We start from the raw sequence: 10,916 nt of genomic DNA on the forward strand, positions 1-10,916 counted from the left end.
TATTTTTTGCTTGGTTGCAGCCACGCACAATGATATTAAAAATGATATATACCAGTATTTTCTCTGGTGGTGAGGAGACACTCTTTAGAAACATAAAGTCCTGATGATGTTTTGTCTTGGAAGTTATCCTGGGATGCTCAACCCTCTCCAAAACTGATAATTCAGGTTGTAGGGCCATGAGTATAAACAGAAATCTTAAATGTAGAAGTAATTTTTGGGGGGGGGATTACATAACTGTTAACTAAGAGATTAGAAATGAGAAATTATAATTTTCTAAAGAGTTTATTTTAGCATGTGTGTGAGTGTGTCTATGTGCAAATGTGTGTGTGAGTGTGTGTATGTGTGAAAGAGGGGGTTCTTTGTGAAAGTGTATGGCTCTCTAACAGGTAGAGGTGATGCAGAGCCCTTGTCCCTCTCCTCTGTGAGACTTCAGGGGCTCTGTCTCACTAGCAGGCAGATAACCGTCTGCACTGACCATCCCTGTAGGACCTACCATGGTTCAGGACAGACACGAGTCTTTGGCTCCGAGTGAGAACACAGACTCTTGGAATCTGTCATGGGGATAGTAGTCTGGTGAGTTAAAGAGCTTCAGGGTGTCCTGGAGAGGGTGGGTGACTGTTCAGAACCATCCAGGCAGGGATTCAGAGGATGCGTTCTAGCATCAGCAGCCCTGGGAATGAAACCTGGCAACAGCAAGCTTCTGTCCTTGTCCTAGGAAGAGAGGAGGATGGCAGAGGCCGCAGACAGAAGCAGGGGTGGCAGTTCAGATGCTGCCCTGTCAGACTTTCCACTGTGTCCCTCAGGAGGTGCTGTTGCTCCAGGCGAAGCCGCTGTTGGACGTGTTATGGCTGTGTTGTCACTCGCTGCAGAGCCCCAGGTTTGTTCTCGGCCCTGAAGCTCTGAGTGGGATCACATAGTGTGGCAAGGGGATGACCGGGCCCTGGAGGATGAGTGACAGTTCAGCAGGAAATGGTCTGTGATCCAGCAAGTCAATTAACCACTTTACTGTGCATCAGGCCCCAGGTCTTCTGGGCACAAAGGTCTCATCTGCAGTGTTAGGATGGGACATCTCTGAAGATGGTTCTCCAAGAGTGATGTGAGTTGTTGCCATAGCAACTTCACATAGAATGTTTAAAGGAAGCCAAAGTGGACAGCGGCTACAGAGGGGCTCTATCCACACAGGCCTGTCTTGAAAATCAACATATTTCACCCCAATGACATTTTTATTCCAATTAAACTAAAAATAGACCCACTTGGAGAGATAACTCAATGGTTGCTCTTCCAGAGGGCACAGGCTTGGTTCTCAGCATCTTCAGGGTGACATGTCTATAACTTCAGGGAGACTAACACCCTCTTTTGGTTTTTGTGAGCACTGCATGAACATGGTACACAGACATACATGTAGTCAAAGCGTCCATAATCATGAAAAATAAAAGGTCCCCTTCTCACCTTTTAACCTATAAATAAGAGAACACGAAAGTGTTCAGATCACAGGGTTTCACAGTAACTTCACGAGACAATGGAAATAATAACAGTGTGTATTAGCTGCAGTGTAATTAAAAATCACACGCACAATGGAAAATGCATATAATTAATTGAAATAATGACCATATTAATAATAATAGTGACAGCAATGATCTCTTTGTAATTAGACAGGCATGCATTGGTCTTTGTTTACAATAGGAAAGCCAAGATTCAGGGAGCCAACTTTTATGGTCAAGTTCATGTGACTAGTTGTAGTCTGGACTCGACTGTTTTAAATTTAAGCTTAGGCTCCCCCTGCATAAGAGACCCATGAGCATTTATGTGAGCAAATGAGGCCAGCATCCCTTCGTGGGACTGGGGGTGCTCGCAAAGAATGGAATGCTCTTGTCTCCACAGACTCATTGCTCAGGGATGATCCCAGAGCTTGGAGCTCCACTGTAGCTTGGTTTGAGGTAGGTGGGGAAAACTATGCCAGTCACCAGAGCCCCTGCTGCTAACTCCTCTCTCTGTGAATCCTCATGGCGATTCTGCACCAGTGCCTTGTCTTTCCCAGAGACCCATCTGGAGTACAACGCGAAAGTTCTATTCCCTTTAAATCTCTCCTGAGTTCTGGCTGTGCGGCTGCCACCATAAAACACTAGGTCTTAGCAGGGCGGTGGCGGCACACACCTTTAATCCTAGCCCTCGGGAGTCAGAGACAGGTGGCTCTCTGTGAGTTTGAGGCCAGCCTGGTCTACAAGAGCTAGTTCCAGGACAGACTCCAAAGCTACAGAGAAACCATGTCTCAAAAAACCAAACAAACAACAAACAAATGAAATAAAACAAATAAACAAACAAAAATTCCCACATCTTTTATGGGTTTGCAAAGCAAAGCGTTTCAGTCCTGGGCAAATGAAATCCTGCCTGTTCTGGAAGCCCAGTGATGTAGAATAGCTTCTACAGGAACAGTACACTGGCTATAGACCCTGTCTCCTGCTTTTGCGGGGGTGGTGCTGGGTCATGCAGTCTGGCAGCTGGCTCTCCCCAGACACTGTGGCATGAGGCTGTAGAGACAGTATGCCACCAAGTAGGTGTGACTGTGGCACTAAAACTTTGTGTGCAGATATGGAAACCTAAATTTCAGGTACCTTAAGATGTCATTCAGCTTTTAATTTTTTCCCAACATAATATTTTTATTAATTATTTTGGAATTTCATACAACATACTCCAATCACACTTGCTTCCCATTTCTCCCAGGTCCACCTTCCCACCTTTTCCCCCTCCCCCAGAAAAAAAAAACCCAAATCCAGTTTATGTTGCTCATAGACTCACTGGAGTATGGTCAAACTCCCAGTGGCTTAAAGAAAACGGAGACCTTCCATACCTCCCTGCCAGAAGCCACCAACCGTAAAGAGCTACACTTAGCATCTCTAGCCTAATTTTAAAGACTCTCTTCAATATATTCCTGCCTGGACTGTTTTTTTTTGGGGGGGGGTTGTCACAGAAGCCTTCAATGTCTCTCATTTTCAGTTATGAGTCTGCAATCATCGATACCATTGCAAAAGAAGCTTCCTTGCCCATAGCAGTTGGTAGCTGCCTGGATCATGGACTTCCACATGGTTTCCAGTGGTAACAGGTTCTATGGACATTAACATGGTCTCTGTTGGCAGCATGAACGATGGATATCAACCTGGCCTCTAGCAGCAACAAGGAGCAGTCATTAACACAGCCTCTAATGGGAGCAAGGACCACAGAAGTCTTTTGAGAACATTTAATCCAGAAAATGAACTGTTCTTCATCTCAGATGTCTGGTTGTTGCTCTGACCCTGAGGGCAGGACCTGTGAGAGTTCCAGGCTTCTGTGAAGCACCCTGCCCTGGCCTCCGGCAGCCCTGGTACCCTGGGCACAGCCATTATGTTTGCAGCCAGTGGGCAGTCCCAAGACCCCATGCTTCCTTCCTCCCAGGAGGACAAGCAGCGTGAGCAGCAGTTGGAGCTCAATGCCACTGGCCGGGCCTGTTGGCCAAGCCACAGCACCCTGGTGGTCTGAGAACTGGCCCTACTCAGCAGCAACAACATCCTTTTCTGTTTTCCCCAGTCATTTAAAGTGAAATTAGGTAGTGAGCTGCCTAAGTCAAGCTGTAGTTAGGGTCAACATGGGTCACAGTTTGCCAATACCTGTATCATTGATAGTTGAACAGTGTGCATAAGTACATGTGTGCTTGTATGTGTCTGGGCCTAGGTCTTTATCATAGGACATCAGGGCCTCTAATTGTGTGTGTGTTTCTTGGCAGATTTTTAATAGGCTCTTTCTATAGAGAGTGCAGCATTATGGATTTTGTGGTTGCTCAAGCCTCTTACTGATTTTTATTATTTTATTTGTGTGTGTTCATGTGTGTGCAGGGACATGAATGTATGCAGTTTCACGTGGGTGTATGCGTGTATATGCATGTGTGTGTGTGTCTTTCTGTGCGTGTAGACCAGATGGACACTTGCATGTCTTTCCTCAGGCACCAGTCATCCAGCATTCCTTTTTGAGACAGAGCTCTCACTAGCCTGGAATTCACTGAGTAGGCGGGGTTTCCTGACCAATCATCTCCAGAGATCCTCCTCTCTCTATCTCTCCAGTGCTGGGATTAAACATGTGTAATAGTTAGGGTTTCTATTGCTTTGAACAGATGTCATGACCATGACAACTCTTATAAAGGAATGTATTTAATGGGGACTGGCTTACAGTTTATAGAGATTTAGCCCATTATTGTCAAGACAGGAAGCATGGTGGCATGCAGGCAGACGTGGTGCTGGAGCGGGAGCTGAGAGTTCGGCATCATGATTGACAGGCAGTAGGTAGAAAGAGAGCCAATGGGCCTGGTGTGGGCTTGTGAACCCTCATTGTGTTTGGCACATAGATGTTAAGAATTGCAATGCTGTCTTGGTGGATTTTCCTTTGATAAATATGTGATGTCCTTCTCTATCTCTTCTGATTAATTTTGATTTGAATTCTATTTTGTTAGATATTAAAATAGTTATACCAGCTTTTTTGTTATGTTCATTTTCTTGGAATGTCCTTTTCCATCCTTCTCCTCTTAGGTGATATCTATCTTTGATGTTAAAGTGTGGTTTTTGGATGCAGCAGAAGAATGGACCCCTGTTTTTGCAGCTATTCTGTTGGTCTGTGTCTTTTTATTGGAGAATTGAGACCATTGATAGTGGGGTGCCAAGGGGGAGAGTAAGCAGACAGGTTAGTGTTAATATACTGCGGAAATGACAGCCCAGGGGAAGGTGAGAATGCCTTTGAGTCAAAATGTGAGAGCCGGCAGACGTCAACCTGTGGCAATCTGGATGAGGGTCGTTCTGAGCCTTTGGATGTTAGATGGACTCCTCTGGTGGGATCAGACAAAATATGAAACAGAGGATGGGCAGAAGCTTGGGGGGGGGGAGGTGAGGAAAAGGGCAGAGAATATTGTGTAGTCCTGGGCTGTTGAGAGAGATTTCTGTCTTACCTGGCCCCGCAGCCGTTCAGTCCCAAAGAAATACACAGAGGTCTACATTAATTATAAACTGGTTGGTCTAGTAGTTCAGGCTTCTTATTAACTCTTTTTTACATCTACCATCAACTCATAATTTTTTTCTGTGTTAGCCACGTGGCTTGGTACCTTTTTTTTTTTTTTTATCAGCGAGGCATTCTCACCTTGCTTTCTCTGTGTCTGGGTGACGACTGCAAACTGACCATTTCCTCTTTCCAGAATTCTCCTGTTCTTATCACCCTGCCTCTACTTCCTGCCTGGTTGCCCCACCTAGACTTCCTGCCTAGCTACTGGCCAGTCAGCATTCTATTAAATTATAAGTAACAAAAATCTTTATAGGGTACAAGACCATTGTCCACAGCACAGGGCTACATGTACTGAGATAAGAAAGATGTCTTCTAGGTGCAATGAATGAGTGTTTGAAGAAGGGAATTAGTAGGCAGTCATCGGGAGTGGTCTGAATGGCACTTGGAGAATACATTGTGTAAAGAATGTTGCCGAAGAGTGACAGGAAGCTGTGCCAGCTGTTAAGAAGGCTGGCAGACCAGAGGGTCCCAGGTATAGTGTTAGGTCCCCTTTACTCCCTAGAAAGATGCTGAGTTAACCAGGAAGGTTGCTTACCTGGTAGAGTGTTTGCTTTGTATGGTTCCTTTAAGAAAGAATGGTCAATGCATCCATGGTGGGCCCTTCCTCAAACATTGTGTTACTTCTTGTTGCTTAGCAGTGGGAGCCTGCAGCTATGACTTGTTCACATGGCATGGACCAGGGATTGGAGCCAGAGGCAAGTGTCCTCATCTAATGGCCTGCTTCCTCCAGCCATGCATCAGTTCCCTGAAGTTTCATACTCTTTAAAATAGTGCCACAAGCTGAGACCAAGGATTCAAAGCATAAGCCTGGGGTGACATTCTGGATTCAAACCACAGTAGCTACCATTCTGCTTCCTTCCCAAGCACAGTGCTTCGGGGGATCTTTGTATGACACAGAGACTTGAGACAGAATGTGCCCTGAAAAATTATGGCTTGTTAAGTCAACTTGGGCTGTCTCGTTTAACTGACAGTTTATGGAGGTGAGAAACAGCAAGAGCTATTGTGAATTATGCTGACATACGGACAGCAGTATGCACTGTACCCGTCGGCTCTTTGATACTGTTGCAGCTAATTTCTATCTCCTAATCTTTTAAAAACTATTTAAATTCTTAGTCGTTAGAGAATTTTGTACAATACATTTTGATCCTATTCAAGATTTGGAAAGCATTTTCTCATTATCTTCCATTTAAGCTGTCTGTGAAGCTCATTGTTTCTGGATACCATAATCAGATGCTTGAGCACCATCTCTCCATCTCTTCCCCTGACCGTTGCTTTCTGTGAAACCATGACAACAGCCTGGGTCATGGTACTTTTTACAAGGCCACAGCCAAGTGCTTATGCTCTTGATTGCTGAAGTGCTTCCTCTCACTGAGGTCTCTGCAGCTCTTATTTATAGTGTAGATTGGCAAGGAAATTGATGCTAGCTCTATGGAGCCTGTCATTTATTAGCCTATTCATTTTAACTAACGTGTTATAATTTTTTAAAGTCCTTACTCACTATGGACGGTGGAAAGAAACCACAACACTTACGTGCCTGGGCTGGCACCACCCAGCCTTCAACGCCAATTGCTTCTGTCATTCTCCGCCTTGGCCTGCTTCTTGTTTGTTGCTTGTTTATTCATTTGTTTGTTTTGGGACAGGGTCTCTTCCTTGCTGGGAAGTTACCAAGTAGGTTAGGTTGACTGGAGAGAGAACCACAGGAATCTGCCTGTCCCTGATTCCCTGGCACGGGATTATAGCACACACCATCATGCCTGATTTTTTTTAATATTTTCTGGGAGCTGAACCCAGGTACTCATGCCAGTTTTTCCAACTGAGCTCTCTCCTGAGCTTTCAAATAACAATTTTAAAAATCAGACATTCCAACCCAATGCAATTCAAAAATAATGACTTGATGTTGTCCAAGATATGCTGGTAGAAAAATATTAAAAGTTTTTCTCTGTAATTAAAAACCATGATTTTGTAAGAGCAGAAAGCTCTATGTGATGCTAAGAGCCACTGTGATTCATAATAAAAAGGTCTCGAATCTGAGGGGAAGGATTCCAGACAGGGTTCTTTGGTGTTGCTTTTTGTGAGCGTGTGCACAGTGTGAAGGGATCATGCTGTGCTCAGAGGCCACGGTAAAGTCACTGGATGCAGCATGGATGAGCCCTCATAGGAACAATGTGGACTCATTTCTCCTCTGATTTTTAGCTAGCTTTGGTTATTGTGAAAACAGGAACCTTTTACTACTGCCCTGTTTTTCTTGACCTCCTACATTCAGTTATGACTCCTTATGGGCATGTGACCCAAAGTGTGAGAATCTGAACCGTAGGACATTCTCTCAAAGACCAGAGGACATGGCCACTGACGTGACCTGAAGGTGCTCTACCTCTGAGCTATGCCACCAACCTGCAGTTTAAGTTTAATAATTGCATTTATTACTCCTTCATTTTCAATCTGAAAATGTATACATGTGGGTGATCTTGAACAGTGTGTGACATTTCCTTAGTCATACTTCATATCACAACCTAAGCAGAAAAATGCTAAGGATAAGAACAAGCAGAACGTCTTTGCTTATTGGCCCCACTGTTGTATGATATTTTGTTTGTGTTCTGACAAATAAAGCTTGCCTGGAGATCAGAGATTAGAGCTAGTCCAGGCCCTGGTGGTACACACCTTTAATCCCAGCATTTTGGGAGGAAGCAGAAAGATCAGGAGTTCAAGGTCACCCTGGGCTACAGGAGATTGAACCAGTCTAAAAGAGACACAGAGTCAGTGATGGTGGCTCACATGTTATATCCCTGCACTTGGGATCTCATGCCCTTAATCCCAGCACTAGGGAGGTAGAGACAGGAATATAAAGCGGGTGGAGACAGGATCTAGGCCCATTCAGCCCAAGGATTTGTAGAGACAGGAGCTCCCCCACCCCAATTCGGGCTGAGATTTCATAGAGGTAAGAAGGCTGGTGGTTGCTGCTTGGCTTCTCTGGTCTTTCAGCTTTCACCTGAATGTCTGACTCCTGGTTTTCATTGATGAAGACTAATTAGATTCACACTTCACCTCACCTCGGGCAGGTGGGCATTGGACTTACTCTGTCATCGTTCATCTTTCCAGCTTCCCCGGAGCTTTCTCATGAAGCCAAGGTGCAGAGCCATGTGTCATGGACCACAGCTCCAAAAGAGCACTGCAGGGGAGGAGAAGCGGTAATAACTGCCTGACCCCAAACCTCATTACTGTCCACCCAGGGGAATACTACAAATTACAAATGAAATTCACAAATGACATTTCAAAGATATCTTCTTAACCCAATTTAAGTGCATGCCATTGTGATTAGCTACATACGCCCATGAATATTGATCTAATTATTGTAGCTAGACAAATTAAAATGTTTCTGGAGGCAGCAATCTTTTCTTCCTTCCTTCCTGGGACAGACAAGAAGGTTGGTTCTGTAGGAAGCAAGGGCTGACACTGAGCCATTAAGCGGAAGGGCCTGACAAACCTTCCTGTTCTTGTCATTTCTGATGAACTTTGTTTTGATTCATTGAATGTTCATCTCTGAAGCAGCAATTCGAAAGTTGAGATTCCCTTTCGGGAAGTGTTGTGACCACATTGTCTTTCCTATGCTCCAAGATGTTATCCCATGGCAAGAAAAGACTTAAGAGATCTGAACGGTTCTGCCGAGGTTCTAGAAACCATCATACATTTCCAAGACCTTTGGTGGGTAATTTACATGTTTATTTAAAAATTTAAACAGTCAGTGGGTTGGCTGTATCTTTGAAGTATCAGGACTCAAATAGTAACCAGTTGCAAAAATTTAAATCTGCAATTCTAGCCATCAGGGGGCTGAGGCAGGAGGATCATGAGTGTGAGGCCAGTCTGAGTACCATGGTGAAATTCTCCTTCAGGAAAGCCCTCTTCTTCAAGCTTTTGAAAGGCAGGCTGGGGCTGTGAGGTGACTCAGTGGTAGCTGTGTTTGCCGCTCAAGCCTGATGACCTGGGTTTAATCCCTGGATGCACAAGGTGGAAGGAAAGGACAGTTCTCTCAGGTTGTCCTCTGACCACACTGGGTGCACATGGTGGAAGGAAAGGACAGTTCTCTCAGGTTGTCCTCTGACCACACTGGGTGCACATGGTGGAAGGAGAGGACCAGTTCTCTCAGGTTGTCCTCTTCTACACTGGGTGCACATGGTGGAAGGAAAGGACAGTTCTCTCAGGTTGTCCTCTGACCACACTGGGTGCACATGGTGGAAGGAGAGGACCAGTTCTCTCAGGTTGTCCTCTGATCACACTGGGTGCACATGGTGGAAGGAGAGGGACAGTTCTCTCAGGTTGTCCTCTACTACACTGGGTGCACATGGTGGAAGGAAAGGGACCAGTTCTCTCAGGTTGTGCTCTGACCACACTGGGTGCACATGGTGGAAGGAGAGGACCAGTTCTCTCAGGTTGTCTCTGACCACACTGGGTGCACATGGTGGAAGGAGAGGACCAGTTCTCTCAGGTTGTCCTCTGACCACACTGGGTGCACATGGTGGAAGGAAAGGACAGTTCTCTCAGGTTGTCCTCTGACCACACTGGGTGCACATGGTGGAAGGAGAGGACCAGTTCTCTCAGGTTGTCCTCTGATCACACTGGGTGCACATGGTGGAAGGAGAGGGACAGTTCTCTCAGGTTGTCCTCTACCACACTGGGTGCACATGGTGGAAGGAAAGGACAGTTCTCTCAGGTTGTGCTCTGACCACACTGGGTGCACATGGTGGAAGGAGAGGGCCAGTTCTCTCAGGTTGTCCTCTACTACACTGGGTGCACATGGTGGAAGGAAAGGGACCAGTTCTCTCAGGTTGTGCTCTGACCACACTGGGTGCACATGGTGGAAGGAGAGGACCAGTTCTCTCAGGTTGTCTCTGACCACACTGGGTGCACATGGTGGAAGGAGAGGACCAGTTCTCTCAGGTTGTCTCTGACCACACTGGGTGCACATGGTGGAAGGAGAGGACCAGTTCTCTCAGGTTGTCTCTACTACACTGGGTGCACATGGTGGAAGGAGAGGACCAGTTCTCTCAGGTTGTCTCTACTACACTGGGTGCACATGGTGGAAGGAGAGGACCAGTTCTCTCAGGTTGTCTCTACTACACTGGGTGCACATGGTGGAAGGAGAGGACCAGTTCTCTCAGGTTGTCCTCTACTACACTGGGTGCACATGGTGGAAGGAGAGGACCAGTTCTCTCAGGTTGTCCTCTGATCACACTGGGTGCACATGGTGGAAGGAGAGGACCAGTTCTCTCAGGTTGTCCTCTGACCACACTGGGTGCACATGGTGGAAGGAGAGGACAGTTCTCTCAGGTTGTCCTCTGACCACACTGGGTGCACATGGTGGAAGGAGAGGACCAGTTCTCTCAGGTTGTCCTCTGACCACACTGGGTGCACATGGTGGAAGGAGAGGGCCAGTTCTCTCAGGTTGTCCTCTGACCACACTGGGTGCACATGGTGGAAGGAGAGGGCCAGTTCTCTCAGGTTGTCCTCTGACCACACTGGGTGCACATGGTGGAAGGAGAGGACCAGTTCTCTCAGGTTGTCCTCTACCACACTGGGTGCACATGGTGGAAGGAGAGGACCAGTTCTCTCAGGTTGTGCTCTGACCACACTGGGTGCACATGGTGGAAGGAGAGGACCAGTTCTCTCAGGTTGTCCTCTGACCACACTGGGTGCACATGGTGGAAGGAAAGGGACCAGTTCTCTCAGGTTGTCCTCTGACCACACTGGGTGCACATGGTGGAAGGAGAGGACCAGTTCTCTCAGGTTGTCCTCTACTACACTGGGTGCACATGGTGGAAGGAGAGGGACAGTTCTCTCAGGTTGTC

The sequence above is a fragment of the Microtus pennsylvanicus genome, chromosome 4 (assembly GCF_037038515.1).
Source record: "Microtus pennsylvanicus isolate mMicPen1 chromosome 4, mMicPen1.hap1, whole genome shotgun sequence".
Classification (NCBI taxonomy): Eukaryota; Metazoa; Chordata; class Mammalia; order Rodentia; family Cricetidae; genus Microtus; species Microtus pennsylvanicus.